This window comes from Hylobates moloch, unplaced genomic scaffold, assembly GCF_009828535.3.
Source record: "Hylobates moloch isolate HMO894 unplaced genomic scaffold, HMol_V3 SCAFFOLD_18, whole genome shotgun sequence".
Lineage (NCBI taxonomy): Eukaryota > Metazoa > Chordata > Mammalia > Primates > Hylobatidae > Hylobates > Hylobates moloch.
The window spans coordinates 55,908,073-55,928,852 of record NW_026652293.1 but is presented as its reverse complement, the minus strand read 5'-3'; the positions used below and the strand labels follow the sequence as shown (position 1 = coordinate 55,928,852).

Here is a 20,780-nt window from a genome sequence, read left to right as displayed (position 1 = left end):
CTGCAATTAACAGTTTTGCAGAGTTCAGTACTAATTTTTTGGGGAAGGAAATTTATTATTGAGGAATTGGGGCCTGGATGAAACAGCACTAGGAGGCTCTCTTGGGTCTCATTCTATTGTGCTGTTTGTTGTGGAGAGCTCAGTTACATATTCAAACCTGAGTGCCTCTTTTTTTTTTTTTTTCTCCCAGACAGCTTTCTCAACCACACACTGGTGCAGAAGAGTAGAATCCCCTTTATGCAAAGCAGAATTGAGCAATTAAAATACATTGATAAGAATGCAAGTGTCAGTATGCATCCCTTGGTGTCCTAGAGAGACAGTCCTGTCAAGTGTAGATGGTTACTATTTGGAATAATTCATCAGTTAGTCAGTGTTACTTAACAAAATACTGGGGTCTATTTCTGTGAAACAAGCTCTACACATCTGTCTACTTATTCTTGAAATGGGAATTGACCGTAACAGGGAAAATGTATGCAAAGTCTGACCACATAAAATAACCCTATTTTCTGCAGTTATTTCCCGAAGGAGGGGGAATGTGCAGTGATTCCTTCCTTGTTAGTAGATAAATTGAAAAATGTTCCACCTCTCTTTCGTTCAGCTCTATTAATTATGACTGATAGCCTCTGGCTTCATTACAGTTGTATTAAACGTGAAGTCTTTTGCATGGCTTCTGCACAGGATGGAATATACTTCCCTGTTTTCTCTCATCTTGACATACCTTGTCCTGGAGAATTTGTAAAATCATATAAGGAGTTATAGAAGAGCATCAGCTCAGGGCCTAATAAGGGGATTTCTCTCACAGATGTGAGTAATCAGGAATGCCTCACTAACTGTGGAGTGCAGGGTTAAAAGTTCTGTGATGGTCTTATTAGAAGTGATGAGGCATGGGCAGGGGGATTTGCCCAGGAATGAGTCTACTGGCAGCTTTTTGTAATTCTCATCTCTGATTAAAATCCTTAATTGATTCAAGAGCTTGGGTGCTAAAAACCCTCATTCATTTTTTTATCCTGATGAGAGATACATGTTCTCTAGAGCTGTGCACATGTGGAGAAAGGAGTGGGGAGTCATTGCCAATGGACAGCAGGTTCTGTGAGGTGGTGAAGAACGGCAGGCCAGGAATGACACCTACCTGGGTCAGTCCTTGTTTCACCATTGTGGCAGGAACATGCCTTTACCTTAGTTTCTACTTCTGTAATGTGGGGATAATAATATCTATCTCAAAGGGCTGTTGGGCATCAGATGAGAGCCAGGAACATTGTGGGAGCTTATTAAGCCTTTCTTTTAAAAGGGTCTCTTCTTGATCCTGCTTACCTCCTTGAAAATTCTAAATATATAATTTTAATCCAATTTAATGCCCTAATATACTACAAGTCTAGGCCAAACACAGGGGATTACTTAAAATTTCCCTTTATGATTTGGCAGATTACCAAAATCGAGTTTTACCTCAAAAGGGGGTTGGCCCCAAACTCATTTAGAAATTCTTCCTGTTCCATCCATCCTGTCTATATTCTTCCCTGCCCTTCCTACCCTTCCCCATTTCATTTGGTCAAGAGAACACTTAGCAAGGGTCCTGAGGAAAGAATCAGTAGGGAATAGGGTGGAGAGGCAGAAACCATTCTGTTGGAGAGCTGTGTTATTCTCCTTGGGTCCTGTCATGGTTAAGTTTATGTGTTGACTTGGCTGGGCCATGGAGTTCTCAGATATTTGGTCAAAAATTATTCTGAGTTTGTTGTGAGGGTGTTTCTGGATGAGATTAGCATTTGAATCAGTAGACTCAGCAAAGCAGACTGCCTTCCCAATGTGGGTGGGCCTCATCCAATCCATGGAAGACCTGAATAGAACAAAAAGACTGAGTAAGAGAGAATTCTTTCTCTATGCCTGACTCTCTTCGAGCTGGAACATTGCTCTTTTCCTGCTTTTGGATTCAGACTCAGTTGAAGACTTACATTACTGGTTTTCCTAGTTGTCAGGCCTTCTAACTTGGGCTGGAAATACCATTGACTCTCTTGGGTCTCCAGTTTGTCAGCTGCAGATCTTGTGACTTCTCAGCCTGCATAATCATGTGAGTCAGTTCATTATAATCATTCATCTATATGTTTATGTATAGATAGACATAGATACCTATCTATATCTATAGACATATTTGGATTATATATATGATGTGTATGTCTATGTCTATAGACATGTCTGTAGTGGTCTGGATTTTTTAGAGAAACAGAACTGAAAGATATACCTGTATCTAGGTCTGTCTATATATAGAAACCCTATTGGTTCTGCTTTTCTGGAGAATCCAGGCTAATACAGATTTTGATACAAAGAAGTGGGGTGCTGGTATAACAAATACCTAAACATGTGGAAGTGGCTTTGGAACTGGTTAATAGGTAGAGGCTGGAAGAGTTTTGAGTTGTATGCTAGAAAAATAGATGTTAAAAGTGATTCTGACTAGGGCGTACATGGAAATTAGGAACATGATATTGAAAACCGGAGGAAAGGTGATCCTTTTTATAAAGTGGCAAACAATTTGGCTGAACTGTGTTCTAGTGTTTGGTGGAAGGTAGAATTTGTGAGCAAAATGTGGGCTGAAGAGATTTCTAAGCAAACTGTTGAAGAAGTGGTTTGGTTCCTTCTAAATGCATATAGAAAAATACGACAGGAGAGAGACAAAATGAAGAAGAAATTCTTAATCAAAAAGGAAGCAGAATTTTCTCAGCTTATCCACATTACAAAAAATGGAAAAGCTTGTTTTGAAGAGAACATTAAAGATGTAGCTGAAGAATCATTTGATAAAGACATCATGGGTATGACTTATTGACTTAGCCATTTTAACAGAATCCAGGAATAGAGATGAGATTATACCAACAAAGACCCTGCCAGTTTGAACTAAAGAGAACAGAAAAAAATGAGACTAAATTAGGGAAGGCAGTTGTACTTCTTTGATTTAGCAGGACCAGACCATAGAGCCATTTAGCTGTGAACATGCACTACTCTTCAAGAAAACATGCACTGTTCTTCAAGAAGGCAATTCAGAGATTATCAGTGGTACCACTTGCTTTCAACAGGCTAGATGGCCTCTGACCAGTGCTGTGGGAATGGGACCACTCTGCAAAATCTTGGGAGTGGGGCCACATGGAACCTTGAGGGTGCAGCCCTGCACCTAACAGAACTTCAGAAGTGGGATTGTCAGCCCAGTGGTCCATGAGGCAGAGCCTGAAACCAAAGAGAATTAATCTGGAGCCTTAATATCTAGTGGAATTTGCCTTGCTAAGTTTCAGACTTTCTTGGGACCCATTACTCCTTTCTTCTTTCTTATTTCTCCCTTTTTGAATGGGAATGTTCATCCTATGCCTGTCCCACTATCATAGTTTGGAAGCATGTAACTTGTCTGATTTCAAAGGTTTGCACAAGGGGAGGAATTTTGTCTCAGAATGAATCATAGCAACATATGTGTCTCACCCATATTTGATTTTGCTGATATGAGTATTTGGACTTTCGTCTTTAGAGTTCATGCTAGAATGACTTAAGATTTTGGGGACTGTTGGGATGGAAGGAATGTATTTTACGTGTGAGAAGGACATAAATTTAAGGGGGCCAGGGTGAGTGAGTGAATTGTGTCCTCCCCAAAATTCATATGTTGAAGCACTAACCCCCACATGATGGCGTTTAGCAATGAGGCCTTTGGGATGACATTAAGTTTAGATGAGGTCATAAGGTGGGGGCCTCATGATGGGGTTGGTGGATTTATAAGAAGAAGAAGAAGAAGAGAGAGATTGCTGTCTCTCTGCCATGTGAGGACAGTGAGATGGAGGCCATCTGCAAACCAGTAAGAGTGCCTTGTGATGTGTGCCTGTAGTCCCAGCTACTCGGGAGGCTGAGACGGGAGAATTGCTTGAACCCGGGAGGTGGAGATTGCAGTGAGCAGAGATTGTGCCACTGCACTCCAGCCTGGGTGACAGAGCGAGACTCCATCTCAAAAAAGAAAAAAAGAAAAAAAAATAGAGTGCCTTCATCAGAACCCAACCATGCTGGCATCCTGATTCTGGACTTCCAGCCTGTATGAAATAGATTTCTGTTGTTTAAGCCACCCAATGTATGGTATTTTGTAATGGAAGTCTGCTTTGACTGATACAGGTCTGCTGTTTTTTTCCTCTAGCAGGCCATCTCTTTAATGTGATGTTTGGCATGGTGTTTGTGTGTATGTGTATATAGACAATGCTAATTACTGTGAAGTCCACTAATTTCAAGCAATTCTCAGCAAATGAGTGCATTAGACATGCATTGACCATTACTTTGGTCCTGTCATATTTATTACATCAGCCACTGTTTCAGAGCATCGAATTCCCTAAATTTACTATGGGCTGAGAATCTCCTTGTCAGGTAGTTTGGAATTATGGAATAAAAGCAAAATATCTTATGAAACTGTAGTTTCAGAAACAGAGGAATGGGCTAGGAACTATGAGAAAAGGAACAACTAAAAGATACTGACCACGGAAAGGAGTGGAACTCTGTTTCTCCCCTCCTTCTCCTTCTCTATCACTGTCACCACGAAAGAAAAGTGTATATGAGCTCCATGTCTCCCTTTTCTCAAGTTCTCTTTTTTATTGTTTTCCTCCATATAGCTCCTTGCTCTGGAGTTCAGCAGTCTGGCTGCTTCTCTGCAGCTGCAGTTTCTTCATGGCTCTGCATGGTCTCTGATGCTCTATTCATGGGCTTTGTTATGGGTTGAGGTGGATACCTCCAGAATTCATATGTTGTAGCTCTAACCTTCAGTAACTCAGAATGTGACCTTATTTAGAAATAGGGTCACTTCAGATGTAATTAAGTTAGGATGAGGCCATACTGGGGTAGGGTGGGCCCCTGACTTAATGTGAGCAAGACTTAAGACCATACAATGAGAATAATGATAGGACCTACCTCCTAGAGCATTTGGGAAGATGCAAAGAGTTTGGTATTTATTTGTGCCAATTATTATTCTGTAGTGCTGGACCATTCAAAACCATGTTGCTCCACCTCTGGACAAGACTTGGTTAATTTCCCTTGCAGAGGATTTCAACATACACAGGTTTAGAAAAGTAAAACCCCATCTTATACATCACCTGGCCAGATCCTTCAAATAGCAATTGTGATGTATTAGTCCATTTTCACCCTGCTAATAAAGGCATACCCGAGACTACATAATTTACAAAAAAAGAGGATTAATGGACTTATGCTCCATATGGCTGAAGAGGCCTCACAATCATGGCAGAAGGTAATGAGGAGCAAGTCACATCTTACATGGATGGTGGCAGGCAAAGAGAGAGAGCTTGTGCAGGGAAACTCCTCTTTATGAAACCATCAGATCTCATAAGACTTATTCACCATCACAAGAACAGTACAGGAAAGACCTGCTCCGATGATTCAGTTATCTCCCACTGAGTCCCTCCCACAACACATGGGAATTCAAGATGAGATGTGGGTGGGGACACAACCAAACCATATCATGTGATATGCTAATAGATCCTTACTGTGAGCTCACAGTTATTAAATGAACAAATCCATAGATTAAGAACAGAAGTGTTAATGAATTGTTAAAGTCTGCTAATTTGTTGAACATTTAGGGCCATTAACAAGTGCATGGATTTTCCTGAGAACATATAATTACCTTGTCTTCTGATTACAGACAGCTGACACCATAGCATGTTGTTTACAAAAGCAAGATTGTAGAAGAGATTATAGGTGCTGGGATTGACTGGTGATAACTTATTTAGGGGCTCCTAATAGGACTTAAAATACCCACCTGTCATTTTGTATGTACATTATAATATGCTGGAGTATATTCAAAGAAGCTTTAAATTGATGACTATTTTTCTGAAAGGTGCAGCAATTGCAACTTATTTTCTTCCTTCTTAGCAGGATTCTGATATCCAGGTCTGCAGATGCTGCAGGATTTTGCTTAATACATTTAAGAAGTATTGATTCTTCTGGGCATAGTTGGAGATGAAGGAGCAGTTTCTGGAAGAACTCACTTTGGAAGAGAAACAGGCCTTTGTGGCAGCAAAGGGAACATTATTAGAGAGGACAGTAGGTATGTGTGCACATATATGTGTGCATGCATGTGTTGGGTGTGTGTGTGTGTTGGTTTAAGTTTCCACATGAGGAAAATGACAGTAAAGTTACACAGTGGGGATAGGCAACCTTTTAAGAACGGTAACTATGCTCCAGCCTCAGGACTGAGCCTTTTCCAGAGCCAGTAAAGCCTGTCCTTGGGCTTAGTCACTCTTTTTTACATTCTTTATGCCTGTATTCTGTGAGGATACTTTATTCCCCTTTCTTCTCTCTCCCTCCAACTTTTTCTTCTATACCCCAACTGTGTTGTAAAGCCAAACAACCTTAGGTTTTGCTTTTTCTCCTCTCCAAAACTTGCCCACTCTTAGTGTGAATTTTGAGCCAGCCAATGTGCTTCCTCTCCCAGGAGTAATTGTTGTTGAAACATTGTCTCTGATGGTCTACTCAGGGCTCCTGTTATGGGTTGAATTGTGTCATCTCAAAATGTATGTTGTAGTCCTAACCTGTAACAACTCAGAATGTGACCTTATTTGGAAATAAGGTCATTGCAGGTATAATTAGTTAGTTAGAATAAGGTCATACTGGGGTAGGGTGGATGCCTAATCCAACAGGACTTTTGCTTCTATAAAAGGGGAAAATCTTATAAGAAGAAGAACAGCACTATGTCAATATCAAGGTAGAGATCAGTGTGTTGCACCTAAAATCCAAGGAATGACAAAGTTTGCAGGCAGACCACCAGAAGCTAGGAGAGCGGCATGGAACAGATTCTCCCTCACAATCCTTAGAACCAGTCTTGCTGACACCTTGATCTTGGACTTTTAGCCTCTAGAACTGTGAGACAATTAAGCTCTGCTGTTCTAAGCTTCCCAGTTTGTGGTGCTTTACTATGGCAGCCCTAGTAAACTAATACAGGTGCTATTTTCTTTTAAAGCCAAGCCATCTCAGGCAGCAGTGAGGTGGTGGGAGAGTTATCCAGAGAGGAGGGGCAGAGTCCCCATTTGAGAGCAGACCAGTTAGGCTTAGCATATACTTAGATGCAGTTTAGAGGCAGGATCCAGCCTGGAGTTTGCTATAGCTCAGCTCCAGCTTGGCTAACACCATTTCACACTTTTCTTTAAACCAGCTGGAGATTCTTCACCTGTCTTTGCCTGTCCCTGAGTGACAGGATGACCAAAGGCCAGAGGATCATCAAATACTCACTGCTTTTAGCACTATGCAATGTTATTTCCTGCATGACCTCTTGAAAGGGCACAGATGGGAGGCTGTCTTGTTGATTCCTGGTCTGCAACAGGCAATTTATATTCATAATGTGCTTTAAAAAAGCACATACATTGTGGATCCCAGTGCAAAATAAAAATGTGGGGCTGGATGGGATGGCAAAGTCAATCTCCCCTTCCTACATGCTGGCTGTCTATTCTAACCCCTGCCTGGATGCGCTTGGTACCTAGACTGAGGTAGATGATACATCCCTCCCCACTGGTCACCCACCAAACGTGTAGTGGTACTGTCAGCCTGGTGCAGGATGGATGCTGTCTTGTCCTGTCCCAAGATGCCATGGGGTGAGTGTCTAACCCTGATCCTCTCTCTCCTTGGGGTAAAGAATGACAGTAGAATGCAGTCTTCTTCCTGTCAGTGCAACTTGGGCTCCACCCTAGGTGGACAGTGGTAGTGGTTGTGGGATGGGGTCAGGAATGAGGAGGTCAGCCTGGACACCAGGGGTTGGGAGGTAGACTGCCGAGAGCCTGTCCGAAAAGGCAAGCAGGTAGGGAGATGGTGGGACATAGGAGCATATGTGAGTCAAAGCTCCAAGCCTGAAGCTCCATGGTCTCATCAGACTTCATTTACTAACCACAAATTCAAAGACAAAATTATTAAGGACTTCAAGATGGCAACTGCAGAGCACTGAACTTCAACAGCCTGGCCCTTCTGAGGGTGGGGCCCTGTGTGGCTGCACAGGTCACTGGCCCGTGAAACTGGTCCTGTTATAGAGACAACAGTGTAGAACTACTTAGAAACAAAAATAAATATTATGATGCCATGTGTATCATCATGAGTGCCATAGCTTGAGAATAAATTTTGTGGCCAGAAAGAACAACGAGGAAATTCATGGGTGATCTCCGTCCTTGAAGGTTGGTTTCAAGCCTAGATTCATAGAAGGTTTTGTCTTGGAGGACTAGGAAGATCATCTGATACAATTCTCTCCTTGAACAGGTGAAAAGATGAAAACTTGCAAACAGGTTCAAGATCACACAGCTAATTATGGTTAGGTCTAGGGTGGGAAACAATGTTATTTTGCTCTTAAATTGTTGTAAGAAGGTCCTGGGAAAACTTTTAAGCATGATGAATATGTTTATTATCTTGATTATAGAGATTGTTCACGGTGTTTATATTTATTAAAACTTATCAAATTGTATAATTAAAATATTTGCAGTTTGTTCTTTGCCAATTATACCTCAATGGAGCTGCTTAAAAATACTGAAGGCAAGAATCAAATAAACAACTTGATTTAAGAAAAAGGTAAATAGCAGCTGAAGTTTTTCTGGAATATAGGGAAACAGAAGTGAGCAGTTTTTTGGACAAGCAAACTGCCATTAGTAGCATGCATTAGGGTTTACAAAGTGCTTTTGTTAATACTATCTCATAAGATTCTTCAGGGTGGAACTTAATGTTAGGAAATGTCATGGAAATGCAGAGTCACCAAAGACCTCCTGAGCAAAGTAGGAAGCTTGGGAATCCTGGAATCTCGAAGACAGAAGAACCCTTAGGGATTACTCAAGTGCTAGAGGCATTCTTAAAATTAACCTCCTTTCTGAAGGGAAGATTGGGGATGTAAAAGATTAACCTTCATTTGACTTCTTTTGATGGGAGGAGTGTTTCTGCCCCTTTTATCTGCAGGAACAGGGCTCTCCACCAGCCTGCAGGCTTGGCCTGCCTCCCCTGTGGAGGAGCGCCTGCTACAGAGCAGGATGATGGGCAAGTTCTTTTTTCTGACTTTTAACAGGAAGTTATGCTTCAGAATAATTTGGTCTATTATCTTTCTTCAGAGACTACATGACAAAAATGAGTCAGCAGAGAGGCAGGTTAGAGCAGTCTAAAGAAAAACAATAGATGCTATGAAGATGAAAAAGAAAAAGTTTAGATTTCCAGCGTTAGGATGAAGTTCAAGACTCTTTTACGCTTCCTCATGGACTGTGAGCCCTGGGACAGGCTAGGGAGATCCCTGGGCTCTTTGCCCCCTCAGTCGGTTTTCTCACCGGGAGGCAGCAAGGCCTCTTCTCTTTGAATTTCTCTCATTCATGCTGGGAGTGTTTTCTTTGCTTGAACTGGGATGGGCAGCTCACCAGGAGGTGAGCACTTCACTTGCAGTTCTTCAGAGAGAGCTTGTGACAGTTCGACCCGAAGACTGGACTGCGTTCCTCCTCCACATGCTGAGTTTGCATTTAAAGGAGGGAGGGAGCTCTCTTAATTTGTGATTATTTTTCCTGGTTGCCTTGAAATTGAGCTGAGTGTTCTCCAGTGTCATCATTTTTGTTTCACTGGGTGAATTGCTTTTAGAGAGCCCTGCTCTGAGATGGGGGATGTGTGAGCCCAGAGTCTTCTCTGTGGGACCCAGTTCCTGCTGCCTCCCCTTCAGACCCACCTTGGCTGGCAGGTGGACCACTGGAAAACACCCCTTGCTCCTGCTGGGAAGGGTCGAGTGGGGTGGGGAGAAGCCAACCCCAGGAAGATGGAGAGCAGTGAGGGCTGTCATTGCTGCTTAGTGTCTGGGTGACCTGGGTACTTTCTGAGGATCCAGAAAGGCCCATGGAAGAAGCAGGCCATGCAGAATCTGTCCAAATGTTTTACAGCTCCTGTGGTTAGGTCAGGCTTTTATATCTTGGATTTTTTTTTCTTGAAAACACCGTGTGCATAAAAGAGAAAGTCACACACACACACACACACACACAACACACACACACACCTACTTTGGCTGTAAATGGAAAGGACCTACTTCTTTTTCAGTGCTGCTTTTATTTTCATGGTTAATTATTTATTCATAAATCTTGCCTGAGAGATTTTATTTTGGCTCCCAAGTGATAAAAGCTCAAGGTCACAGGGGAAGTGTTTTCAAATGCTAAGTGATCCTCCTCCAACCTAATGTTGTAAAATTTTTATTTCAGGAGTAGTGTTGCTCACAGGAGGGGTGATGACTTAATTTTAGCTCCCAGATGAAATATTGACTTTGCTGCTGATGAGGGGTGGAAGACAGCACAGATCAGCATAATGAGGGCCGTGGCGGAGCTGCCTTCACCCTGAGTTGGCAACCCGTTTATTGTGGGATGACCTTTATAAAATGATGATGATGTTGGGGGAAAGGAGGGAAGTTTCAAGGATGCTAGGCTGCTGCTGATTTCTGCTTCCACTGGAAACAAACAAAAAAATACATTGAGGAAAGACCTGATTTTTCTTGTGCCATTTGCAAGCTATGCATACTTATGTCCAAAAGGAAGTTTGCTTTCACATCCTTTGATAACAATGGCCTTCAAAAATGCGACATTTTTTTCTCATTGTGCCACTGTGAGCTATGGTCACTGAAAAAGGGTGAAAATCATTCATATGAGATAAAGGGTTAATAGCTGAGATTTTAATTCTCTCTAAAAATTAGTTTTAGGTTGTTGACTTCTTAAGGTTTAAATGTTACTATTTTTGAATAGTTACACGTGAAATAACATTCAGAAAGCATCCAAAAGTGAGTTCTTTTCCTCCAATGCTGTCTTCCTATCCTTCAGTCCCCATCTCCAGAGGCAGCCACCTAAGAAATTTGTTGGTATTCTTCCAGAAATAGTCTACATTTATAATGCTTGCATATATATAAACCTTTAAAAATTAACTAACAATAGCATATCAGCAATTTTTCTTGAGGTTATTTCATATCAGTACAAGTAGGAGCTCTAATGTTTTATGATGTGAGAAGTCCCAGCCTTCTGTGGCAGAATTGGGTCGGAACTGAGTAGTTCTTAATTTCTCTTCTACTCCCTTTCCTCAACTCCCAGTTATTTTCCTTTGCTCCCAAAATACCCAAAGGCAAGAAAGACATTCTCAGTGTAATTTTTTATTAGGATATTAGCCAGGCTGTTATAACAAATAAACTTCGAGATATAATGGCTCTCTTCCTTGGATGACTGTACAGGAGGAGGTGGTCCAGGGCTGCCAGGGTGTCAGTGGAGTCCTCCATGTAGAGCTCCCACCTCAGAGTCTAAGGCAGATGATAATTCTTATTATTTCACCAGCAACAGGGAAATAAAAGAGAAAAGGTCAGAGAAGTACTTACACATTTCTTTTCAGGGGTACAACTCGTAGGTGGCTCACATCATTTCTTCTTACATTCTGTTGTTCAGAGTTTATGCACATGGCCACATAGGCTGCCAGCTGAAACTCGGGAGTCTTGTTATCAAAGCAGGGAGGATGGATATTATATGGTCCCAGTTGGGGACAGGATGGTGTCTTGTTCTATATCCTGGCTCCAGGACTAGTGGAAAAGGGAACACTGGAAAAAGCTGAAAGAAAGAATCGTATTTTGATAAGAAACCCTATAAGACTTCAGGTCCAGGTGACATAGTTGAATGCAGACAAGTGGAAAAGGAGCAACTGTCCATCTCTTCCTGGAACACATGGGTATCTACCAATGGAGAAAGGAATTTACATTCTAGCAAGGAGAGACAGACAATAAACACAATTCAGTACATTAGGTAGCATGTTTGATAAGTGCTGTGGAGATAAACCATGAGGAAGGACTATAGAGAATTGGGTGGTGGAGATTGTTGTGGTTTAGAAAGAACAGCCTGGGAGGGCCTCTCGGAAAAAGTGATGTTACAAAAAGGTCTGAAGGCTATGAGAGTGTGAGCTATGCAGACATCTGCAGGAAGTGCGTATTTGGACAAAGGGAAGAACAAATGCAAAGGCCTCAGAATGAGAACATGCTCAGTGTGTATGAGTAAGAGAAGAACAAGGAGACCAGTATGGCTGGGGCAGGGTGAGGGGAAGATGAGGAGGTGATGATGCGAGGGGAAGGAAGTCTATAGCCTGAGGCCTTGGAGGCCATTGTAAGGATTTTGGCTTTTATGTGGAGTGAGATGAGAAGACAATGGAGGATTTTGCAAAGAGGAGACATGATCTGACTTACTTTAAACTGTCTTTCTGGTCTATGTTGAAAAGCGACCCTAGGAACGCAGAGGATATTGTAATTATTTAGGTGAGGGATGATTTGGTTTAGGAGATGTAGTAAGAAGATTGCATTCAGGATGTATTTTGAAGGTGGAGCCTACAGTATGATGAAGGATTAGATGTGGAGAGTCAGAGAAAGAGAGGCATCAAGACTGACTCTAGGGTTCCTGGCCTGAATAACTGAGGCAATGGAGCTGCCATTTCCTGAGATGCAGAAGGCACAATGGGGAGTGGATTTTGGAGGACAATTAGAAGAAGCTCAAGTTTTTGACATGTTAGGCTTCAAATGGGTATTAGATGTCCAAGCAGTATAATCTGAAACCCTGGGTTTAGCTGTGTCTTTAGTCAGATACATTTCTTGAATTTTCTAGGTCTATGAGCCAATGTAATTTTTTTCGTACTGGGTTATGCTGCAGGCAAAATTCCTGGTTTATTTACCATCTTATCTGCTCATTGACTGCCTTCTTTTCAGGTGTATCCTATGGAAGTTCACTGTGATCATCCATGTCTTTCTTTATTATCTGTCTTAGGTTGTAATCCATGAAAAGGCAAGAGGTAAAACTGTAACGTTCTCTTATAGCTCCTCCTAAGTTTCTCTCTCCCTCTCTCTCTCTCTCTCTGTCTCTCTCTCCCTCTCTCTCCCCACTCCCGCTCCCTCTCGCTGTGTGTGTATGAAGGAGAGAGAGTGTGTGTGTGTGTTTTGAGGAAAACCATTAATACATTATTTATGATGATAATTCAATTTAAAAGACATTTATTGAGTGTTGAATAAGACAGTGTCTGCCTTCAGGAGCAAAGAAGACAGATACATTAACAAATAGTTATAATGCAATGTGTCATGGACTATAATAGGAGTATAGGAATATAGATCTGAGGAAAATTAAACCTGTTGGTTTCAAACCAAGCTATGGCTTACTTTCCCATCATGGTCTCATTGCCCTGGTGAATTTGATGGATCTGCTAGGAATCTTAACCAGATGTGTGGATGATGCAGCGGTTGTGTTGGGTGTACTGACTGGACACGACCTCAAGGATTCTACCACAGTACAAGATCCTGTGAAACCATTCATACTTCCCAGTTTGACAGATGTAAACAAACTATGTATAGGAATTCCAAAAAAATATCTTGTACCATAATTATTAGTGAAGTACAATCTCTTTGGTCCAAAGCTGCTGATCTCTTTGAGTCTGCGAGGGCCAAAGTAATTGAAGCATCCCTTCCTTACACCAGTTATTCAGTTGTCTGTTACCATGTATTGTGCACATTGGAAGTGGCATCAAATATGGCAAGATTTGATGGGCTACGATATGGTCACAGAGGTGACAATGATGTTTCCACTGAAGCCAGGTATGCTGCAACCAGACAAGGATTCAATGATGTGGTGAGAGGAAGAATTCTCTCAGGAAACTTTTTCTTGTTAAAAAAAACTATGAAAATTATTTCATCAAAGCACAGAAGGTGAGATGCCTCATTGCTAATAATTTTGTGAAAGCTTTTAATTCCGGAGTACATGTCTTGCTAACTCCCACCACCTTGAGTGAGGCAGTACCATACCTGGAATTCATCAAAGAAGACAATACAACAAGAAGCGCCCAGGATGATAGTTTCACACAGGCTATAAACATGGCAGGATTGCCAGCAGTAAGTATTCCTGTTGCACTCTCAAACCAAGGGTTGCCAATAGGACTGTAGTTTACTGAATGTGCGTTTTGTGACCAGCATCTTCTTATAGTAGCCAAATGATTTGAAAAACAAGTACGGTTTTCTGTTATTCAACTTCAAGAACTCATGGATGATTGTTCATCAATCCTTGAAAATGAAAAGCTAGCCTCTGTCTCTCAAAACAGTAGAGAGAAATATATCATGCAAATTAAAATGACTTTTAGGGATTCTAAAAAAAAAGAAATTATTGCTTGCATTTTTAACTTGGTGATGGTTATCCTCTTAGACATGGAACCATAAAGATGTAAAATTTACAGAAGGATTAACTTAGTCTGCAAAGCATAGGGGTTAATTCACAGCTAAGATAATAGAGAAATTTATCAAGGATAGAATATGATAATACCTGTAAGAAGCAAAGTCAAACTGTCTATTGACTTTGGGCTTTATTATGTCTTTTTATTTCCTCCTCCTTTTTATAGCATTTAAAATGTAACTAAAATGATCTGAGAGTGTTTCTAGCATGTATTTTGATCTTGACTTGGGTCTAGCTTAGTAGTCCAACATTTGAGTGTCATAGATTAATACAATATTAGGGCTGGAAGTAATCCCTCTTTTCCTTGCTATGCCTATTGCCCTTACTTGATGTCTGCTAACACCTACAGTCTATAGAATTGTTTTCTAAAGTGTACCCATGGGTGCTACTTCTATGGAATACTAACAGTTATCTGGGGAAAAGGGGCCTCGGCCAGTCAAGTAAGTTTCCTTCCTCAAGACCTGTGGAGTCTTTTGCATACTAATGTACATGGAGAATGTCCAAGATGGAACTGAAGGTAGAGAGTGAAATATGATGTGTAAAATATCCAGAGTTTCCCCAAATGATTTATATTTGCTAACAAATGATATGTAGTATTGGATTTTTCTCTGCTTTATGTTTGTGTCTCAGTGAAATTTTGTGTTCTATAACACTCAGTGCTTAAATGGCAGTGTTTTTTTGTATGTTTATTTGCTTTAAGTAAAAAATTAGTTTAATTTTTTGAAGCAAAGTAAAAATTGTAGCTTGCCTTACTTTTAAAAACAGCTTTATTGAGGTGTAGTTGGTATAACTTAAATGTACATATTTAAAGCATAAAATTTGATAAGTTTTGATGTATGTGTGTAATTGGGAACTCATTATCACAATCAAGATAATGAACATCATCATTCCCAAAGTTTTCTTGCATCTCTTCCCTTCTTCCTGATCTCTTTTGCCTGCCCTCTCCCTATCCTCAGGCTGATGTGCTTTCTGTCACTATAGATTAGTTTCTGCTTTCTAGGATTTTATATAAATGGAATCAGAGTATGTACTTTTTCTTTTTTGTGTGTGTGATGTCTTTCACACAGCATAAATATTTTGAGATTTATTGATGTTGTTGCATTTTCAATAGTTAATTCTTTTCCACTGTTGAGTACTGTTCCATTGTATGGTTTTATCACAGTTTGTTTTTTCATTAATCTGATGATAGCGATTTGGTTTGCTTCCAGTTTATTGCTACTCCAAATGAAGCTGCTATGAACATTTGGGCACAAGTCTTTATATGGACACAAGTTTCCATTTCTCTTGGAACTACCCCTAGGCATTATCATAATAGGTATGTGTTCATATATTTAAGAAACTGCCAAACTGTTTTTAAAAGTAGTTCTGCCATTTTTACATTCCTGTCAGCAGTATTGAGTTCTATTTCTTTCACATCTTTGCCAATACTTGGTATGGCCGGTAATTTTAATTTTAGTCATTCTGATAGATATGTAGTGGTATTTACCTGAAGTTTTAATTTGCATTTTCATGATGACTAATGATGTTGACCCTCATTTCATGTGCTTATTTTCTATGTTTATATCTTCTTTAGTGAAGTGTCTGTTCAAATATTTTGCCTGTTTAAAATATATTAGGTTTTGATTATTGAGTTTTGAGGGTTCTTTGTGTATTCTACATGCAAATTCTTTATCAGATATATGATTTGCAAATTTTCTTCTAGTATTGGGCTTGTATTTTAATCTTTTAACAGTGACTTTTGAGAACAGACATTTTAAATTTAGTTAAAGTTCAATTTGTCGATTTTTTTTCTTCATGGATCTTGCTTTAGTGTCATATCTAAGGGTTATCTTTGACAAATCCAGGGTCACAAAGATTTTCTTTTATGTTTTCTTCTAGAAGTTATATAATTTTAGGCTTTATATTTAGATTATGATACATTTTGAGTTAATTTTTGTATATTATGCAAAGTTTAGCATAGACCAAAGTTTACTTTTTTTGTACATGGATATCGAATTCTTTCAGCACCATTTGATAGTAAGACTATAATTTGTCCACTAAATTGCCTTTGCACCTTTGTAAAAAAAATCAGTGGTCCATATATGTGTGGGTCTATTTTTGGGTTCTGTCTTCTGCTCCACTGATCTATTTGTGTGTCTATTTGACCATACTACATTGTCTTGGTTACTGTAGCTTGAGGGTCGGCAAACTTTTTCCATAATGGGTCAGATAGTAAATATTTTAGGCTTTGTGAGGCACATACGTCCTCTGTGGTGTGTGTTTCTTTTAAAAACATTTAAAAATATAAAAACCATTCTTAGCTTGGGGACTGTAAAAAACAGGTCATGGGCTGAATTTGGTCTGCAGGTCTTAATTTGCTAACTCCTGCTATAGTGTTATAATACATTTTGAAAGTGGGTTGTGTTAGTCTTCCAACTGTGTTCTTTATTTTCAAAGTTGTTTTTGCTATTCTAGACCCTTCATATTTCCATATGAATTTTAGAATCAGTTTTTCAATTTCCACAAAAAAAAAGGAATTTGGGGATTTTGACTGGTCTTTGCTTTTGGGGTTGTGTTGATTCTCTAGGTCAATTTTGGGAGAAATGACATTTTAACAGTATTGAGTCTTCTGGTTTATGAACATGATATATCTCACCATTTATCTAGGTCTTTGTTGATTTCTCTCAGTAATTAATATTGAACAGCTCTTGTGTACCTTTTGTCATACCTAACCTCAGGTATTTAATATTTTTTAAGCTACTATAAATAGTAGTGTTTTAAAATTTCGATTTCTGTTTTTTTGTTGCTTGTATAAAGAAATGAAATAGTTTTATTTGTTGATTTTATAAAATGCAACTCTGCTAAACTTGCTCACTAATTCTGATACCTTGTAAGCATATTTCATAAGATTTTCTACATAGACATTCTTGTCATCTGCAAACAAAAATATTTTTAGTTGTCCCTTCCCATTCTGAACAATTTTTATTTTTTGTCTTGACTTTTGGCACTGGCCATAACTTCCAGGACAATGTTAGGTAGAAGTGATGAGGGAAGACATATTAATCTTTTTCCTAATCTTATGATTAGTTTGCTAGGGCTGCTATAACAAAATATTGCAGACTGAGTGGCTTAAACAACAGAAATGTATTTTCTCACAGTTCTGGAGTCTAGGAGTCCATGATCAAGGTGCTGGAAAGTTTGGTTTCCTCTGAGGTCTCTCTCCCTGGCTTGCAGACAGCCGCCTTTTCACATGGTGTTTCTCTGTGTCCGTCTGTGTCCTATTCTCCTCTTCTTACGAGGACACCAGTCATATTGGATTAGGGCTTAGCCATGTGTCTCCATTTTACCTTAATTACATCTTTAAAGACCATATCTCCAAATAACCATGGTACATCTTAAGGTACCATTGGGTTGGGATTTGAACATATGAATGTGGAGGATGGGACGTAATTCAGCCCGTCTTTCATCATTACGTATGATGTTAGCTGTAGGCTTTTTGTAGCACTGTTTCATGTTGTGGAAGTTCCTGTCTATTCTTAGTTTGCTGAGAGTATTTATCAGGAATTAATGGAATTAATGTTGAAATTTGTCAAATGCCTTTTTACAATTGTTGAGCTAGTATGATTTTTCTCAATTTGTTTATACAGTGCTTTTAGAATGTTATCCAACTTTGTATTCCTGGGATAAATTCTAATTGGTCATAATGTATTAACTTTTAAAATATATTGGTGAATTCCATTTTCAGAGATGTGCTAACTAATGAGACAGTAAAACTCCCAAAATGTAAGTGACACTGAAACACAAAACATAAAAAGTTCAAAACCAAAAGAATTATTTGAAAAAAAAAGTGTGCTGAATTTAAAACATGGAAGAAATAGATGTTGGAAACTTTATGCATAAAATAGAACTTCATATTGATAACACTAAAAATCATATATAATTGCTAAAGCTGTTTTAAAGATGTTTGCTGGGAAATATAGGATAAATATGTAGCAAAATAGCTTAAGCTACTTTGACATGTAGATGTAACTATTTGGACACAATAGCTTGATGTAATTTTGAACTGGCTAATGATATAAGACCAACTCAAAGAACAAATAAACCTAGCAAAGTTTTTCATTGCAATTTGACTTATGCACTGATATTATTAACTTGCAGTTCTTTTTATATATGTGCAACTTGAACATGATGGCAGTTTGAAGAAATAATTTTTTTGGCTTTACTGTTGACGATTATGATTAGCTCTGAACTGTATAAATCTGTGAAGGATTACAAAGTTAACAAGTATGTTTTAGAGTTTAAGTTTTATATAGAAGTATGCTCTGATGTCACACTTCCAGTGAAAAGAAAATTTTCTGAAGTAGTTACCTAGATCAAGGACCAGAAGAAAAATCAATGCATTGTTTCCTTTATTGCAAAAGTCATGCTATGAAAAAAGCCTAAATAAACAATGTGCCAAGTGACACAGTAAAAATTGTAAATTAAGTAAAGTGGAGTGCATGACATTCTAGATTATTCTCTTTACTATGTGATAACGTGGAAGATAAATTACACATGACTTTCATTGCACATTAAGGCACAGTGATTGTAGAGCAGAAAAGTTGAGCGTGCTTGATTTATAGAATAAGCTCTTAATACTTCTGCAAGATAAGAAAAGTATTAGGTCTCATCTTCTTAAAGAGGTAAATTGGACATCTGAACTGCTCATTTGTCTGGTATCTTTGGTATTATAATGATCCTAATACTTCCATAAAAGGAAGGAGTACAGCATAATTGTCAGTGGCAGATAAGATCAAAGGACAAGAACAAAATCGGAAGCTTAGAAGAACAGAGATTTAAAGATTATTATGACATGTTCCATAATTTAACAGTTTTCAAATAAGTCATGATCTGGATTATTTCAAATATATAAAATGTTATCACCAAACGCTTGATGAATTTTGACAGAATTTTTGCATTTTTATTTTCTATTAAAAATATCTTACATAGGGGGCCGGACACCCTGTAATCCCAGCTCTTTAGGAGTCCGAGGCGGGTGAATCACAAGGTCAGGAGTTCGAGACCAGCCTGGTCAACATAGTGAAATCCCGTCTTTACTAAAAAAATACAAAAAATTAGCTGGGCATAGTGGCGGGTGCCTGTAATCCTAGCTACTCGGGAGGCTGAGGCAGGAGAATCACTTGAAACCAGGAGGCGGAGGTTGCAGCGAGCCCAAATCGCTCCACTGCACTCCAGCCCAGGTGACAGTGCAAGACTCTGTCTCAAAAAAAAAAAAAAAAAAAAAAAAATTCTTACATAGGAAATTTATTGATCTGAAATCCATTCTTTTCAATGAGAGGTAATTTAAATTTCATTATGACTTCATAGGAAAAATTGTTGGAGTGGTTACTGATGGATTGAAAATGAACATCAAAAATAAAATATTGCTCTCTTCATTTTGAATGAAGTTCCAACATAAATATGCTAAGCTTGCTAAAATTCCTTTTAAAATCACTTCTAATCCTCCTGTCAACATATATCTGTCAGACTGGCTTCTCTACTATCAGTGTTATGAAACAGAAATAATTTAGGTATACATTATCTAAGCAAGAAGCATTGTGATCAATCCAAACTTAATCAAATACATTAACCAGCACAAAGCATGCTCATTTGTTACGTTAAGAACTTTAATACTGATAAATATGATGTTCCTTCAAAGTGTGCACTTCAGTGTTTAGTATGTGGACTCATTCTTTCACACTCTTTGTTTAGTTACAATTGCAGAATGACAAAAATTATGATTGTATATCAGTGATTCATTACTTATTGTTGTATATACACACTTTCAATAAAAGAAGTGTATAATTTTTGCTATTTTCTATTTTCTAGGTTATGTTTATTCTTATATTTATTGAAATGTAATTTTATGTCTGCTGAATATAATAAATTCAGAGGTTATATTTTGTTCATCTTGCTTTTTCTAATTTATTTTTCTAGCAACTTTATTTTTAAAGATAATTTTTTTAGAGCAGTTTTAGATTTCCAGAAAAATTGCGAAGATAGTGTGAGTTCCCATATACCCTACACCATTTCCCTTATTTTTAACAGCAGTGTGGTACATTTATCACAATTAGTGAGCCAATATTGATACATATTATTAACTGAAGTCCACAGTGTATTCACTTTTCCTTAATTTTACCTGATCTTTTTCTGTTCTAGGATTGCATCTAGGGTACTGCATTACATTTAATTACTGTATCTCCCTAGGCTCCTCTCGGCTGTGATAGTCTCTGAGACTTGTTTTTGTTGACTTTGACAGTTGTGAGGAGTACTGGTTGCGTAGTTTGTAGAATGTCCCTCAATTGAGATTTTTCTGATGTTTTTTGTCATGATCAGACTGTGGTTATAGTAATCCATTGTTAAATCATATCTTACAAGTGCACAGATGTGTGGTGGATTGGATATTTAAAACAAACAAACTGGTTCTTCTCTACAGGTGGTTGATGAAGCACACTCTTGTGAAACTGGTGCCACACAGAATTCAGGGTGTTGATGAATGACCTAGGGAAAGGTGAATCCAGACCTCCTCTGGATTCTGGG

General features: G+C 38.8%; 1 pseudogene; it reads left to right on the top strand.

Moving 5' to 3' along the window:
- The first annotated feature begins 5,973 nt into the window (after positions 1 to 5,973).
- On the top strand, positions 5,974 to 20,464 carry LOC116457430 (glutamyl-tRNA(Gln) amidotransferase subunit A, mitochondrial-like; annotated as a pseudogene).
- Positions 20,465 to 20,780: the final 316 nt, after the last annotated feature.